This window comes from Dromiciops gliroides, chromosome 5 (assembly GCF_019393635.1).
Source record: "Dromiciops gliroides isolate mDroGli1 chromosome 5, mDroGli1.pri, whole genome shotgun sequence".
In the NCBI taxonomy this organism is placed as follows: Eukaryota; Metazoa; Chordata; class Mammalia; order Microbiotheria; family Microbiotheriidae; genus Dromiciops; species Dromiciops gliroides.
The window spans coordinates 127,505,532-127,509,482 of NC_057865.1; positions in this window are offsets into that span (position 1 = coordinate 127,505,532).

Sequence of the window (3,951 nt, forward strand, 5' to 3'; positions counted from 1 at the left end):
TATTAGGTCTCGTGGAGCTCACAATCTAATGGGAGATGTAATATGCAGATAATTGTACAAACAAGCTAAATACAAGCTAAATAAGAAATCATTAACAGAGGGAAGGCACTAGAATAAAGAGTGATTGGGAAAGGCTTCCTATTAGAAGTTGGGATTTTAGGTGGGACTTGAAGGAAGCCAGGGAAACCAGGTGACAGACTTGAGGAGGAAAAGCATTGTTGGCTATGGGAAATAGCCAGTAAAAATGCCTGGAGTCAGGGCATGGAATGTTTTGTAAGAGCCACAGCAAGAAGGCTAATGTCACTGGATTGAATAGTGGTGGGATATAAAGGATAAGAAGCCGGGAAGGTGGGGAGGGCAAGTTAGGAAGGATATTGAATGCTAAATAGAGAATTTTCTATGTCATCCTGGAGGTGGTGAAGAGCATTCACTTTGACAGATGAGTATATTGAAGTTGGGAGAGATCAGTGGTAGGAAGTCCAGCCATCTAGGTGTTTCGCTATTCCAGGTTTAAGGCAATGAGGGCCTGTGTCAAGGTGGCGGCAGTGTCAGTGGAAATGTTATGAAGGTAGAATTGACAAGCCTTGGCAACCTACTGAATATAAGGGGGAGTGAGGTGAGAGTGACGAATTGAGGATGAAACTGAGGTTGTGAGCCTCGGGACCTGGGAGCATGATGGGGGCCTCAACATTAATAGCTAAGTGAGGAGGAGGAGATGTTTTAGAAGGAAAAATAAGTTCAGTTTGGAATGTGTTGGGCTTAAGTTTTCAATGGAACACAGAGTTCAAGATGTTCAATAAGCAGGTAGAGATATAAGACTGAAGGTCAGAAGAGAAGTTGAGACTAGATTTGAGAAACATCAGCATAGAGATGATAATTCAATTCATTGGAATTGAGATCATTATAGTATATATAAAGAAGGCAAGAGGATCCAAGAGAGAATCCTGTGGGACATCCATGAACTAGATAAAGATTTGGCAAAGGATACTAAGGAGTGGTCAGAACCAGGAGAGAATACTGTCAGGGGAAAGAAGAGAGTATTAAGGTGACTGATGGTGTGAAAGGCCCACTAAATCCATTAATCCATATTTTTTGTTTGTTTTTTGCAGGGCAAGGGGGTTAAGTGACTTGCCCAGGGTCACACAGCTAGTAAGTGTCAAGTGTCTGAGGCCAGATTTGAACTCAGGTCCTCCTGAATCCAGGGCCGGTGCTTTATCCACTGTGCCACCTAGCTGCTCCCATTAATCCATATTTATTGGATAGGAACTATAATAAGACAGTAATATGGGCCCAGAGTTGAAGAGAGTGAAGAAAGAGGAAACAAGATAGGAGAAGCTAAAAAAACAAAGGAAGGAAATAATTGGAGAAAAGAAGAATGAGATATCTGAGTAGAATGAATTAGTAGAGGTTAGAGAAATTGAGGCATGTTCCCAGAAGCATTTAAACATGAAACCAGAAGGAGGACAGCATATTGATGTGAAACAAAACAGACATGCAGGCATTATGATGGTGATTGATTTTCATCATTGATGATAATAAAAACACTACATGTCTACTTCAACTCCTTAGTAGTACCCAGTGTTCAAGGGAAATAGAAATAGCACTTGACAATTATTTAAGAAGAGTGGTTGGCCTGAACAAGTATTTTTGTGAAAAAAAGTTATGCATTCTTTTGGATCTTTTAATATTCTGTAAGAAAGTAATAGCAGCTATATATTAGCACTAGAAGGATCAGGCATGTCAATTAGTACAAAAATATTTGATTTGATTTGATTTAAAAATAAACATTTTTATCCTACCTCTATTTACCTTGTAGATAAAACATTACACTGTGTCAATTGATGCGACTTGTGGCTAGAAACATGTAGTGAGAATGTTTATGGAAACTGGAGCTTTATGTTTTTATAGTGATAGTTGCCTAAATATCTATTGAATATCAATAGGAAACCTGAGGAAAGAAAGATGAGAAAGCATTTAGTAAACTGGATGGGGATACTGCATTCTTGAGGAAGGAAAAAGGGAGAAAAGGACAATGAGAAAGAGAGAGTGAGGGCAGCTAAGTGGCGCAGTGGATAAAGCACTGGCCCTGAATTCAGGAGGACCTGAGTTCAAATCCAGCCTCAGACATTTGACACTAGCTGTGTGATCCTGTGCAAGTCACTTAACCCTTATTGTCCAACAAAAACCAAAAAACAAAACCAACCCCCCCAAAAAAAAACAACAAAAAAAGAGTGAGAGGATTCTCCATGTTAATAATTCACACTTGTAAAGTATTTTACAACTTACAAAGCACTTTCCTACCAACAAACATATGGAGAATATAGTGTAAATATTATTATCCTCATTTTACAATGAAGAAATTGAGTCTAAGAGACATGAAAAGACTTGACCAAAGTAACACATTAAAATGGCAACACCCAAGACTCAGACTTAGGTTTTTGATTCCAAGTCCAGTTATCCCTTTTACTTCCTGCCCTACCATACTGCCTCTCTATTTGTAAGAAACTATTAATATCAATTAAAAAGTCTTTACTGTGGGGCAGGTAGGTGGTACAGTGGATAGAGCACAAGCCCTGGATTCAGGAGGACTTGAGTTCAAATCCGGCCTCACACACTTAACAATTACTAGCTGTGTGACCCTAGCCTCACCAAAAAAAGTCTTTACTGTAATTATTTTATATAATTCTCTTTAGGATTCAGGAATAATAATATATTTTTTTCCTTTCTATTAAAAACAGGTTTTATTCAACTCTTTCAGAAAGCTTAGATGAACATAAACAACAAATTGAAGTGGATACAATTTCAACTTTTCCTTTGTTCATTGTATTGTGCCTACAAAATGATGGTAATCAACTCTTACAAAGCACTTAGCACAAGGCAATAACCACTCTTGCACCTGTGAATAAATAACAAAACAAACATCTTAATAATGCTCAAGGGAAGAACAGCAACCTTTCTTTGGAAACACTCAGGCATCATCCACTTGAAATCAAGAACATGTTTTCTCAAGGCCCACAGATCTCTGATTAGGTTGGAATGATACATATGCTAAGATATTAAAGGTAAATTGCAGAGGAAAGTTTCATGCCTTTTTCATGTCTGGGCTTAAGAAGTTATGAGAAAAGATGTGTCCAACAAAAGATGTGCCTAAATAGATTGTTGCTGTTTAGTGATTTTCTACTCATGTCCAACTCTTTGTGACCCCATTTGGGATTTTCTTGGTGAAGATACTGAAATGGTCTGCTATTTCCTCCTGAAGCTCATTTTTACAGATGAGGTTACTGAGGCAAACAGTGTTAAGTGATTTGCCCAAGGTCACAGAGCTTAGCAAGTGTCTGGAGCCAGATTTGAATTCAGGAAGATGAATCTTCCTGATGTTAGGCTCAGCACTCTGTACACTGAACCACTTGATTGCCCAATACATATAGGCCAATAAAGGCAGAAAAATGAATTAAGGCTGGAAAAACTAGGAAACAGGTTGAAAGAAACCAGGTATTGTGTAATTTAAGATTCTAAATGTGGATTCTAATCTGTTCCCCCAGTTTTGGGGGAAACTGACTAAAATCACTGATAAAACGAGTTTAGGTTTTTAAGGGTTTATTGAAAAATAGAAAGAGAAAGATTGAGAACAGAATTCCAGCAGCCTGGCATTCCTATCTTTCCTCAAATTTCCTGTGAAGTCCTCTGCCGCCACCACCACCATCAAGTCAGGAACCCAAAAGAGACTGAGCTCTCCGTCCAGGCCCTCTTTCCTCCTTTCTGTCCCCTCCCAGAAAATAGGAGGCTCCTCAAGTTGATTGGCTCGTAGCCTTGATAGACAGCACCCATGAGCAAATGTCACTTCCTGACGCCAAGGAAAAGCCACATGGCCTTGCCCTCTGAGGCATTTTCCTTATGGTGGAGCTTTCCTATAGTAAGTCTCCAGTAGGTGGCATCATTCCAATCATTACA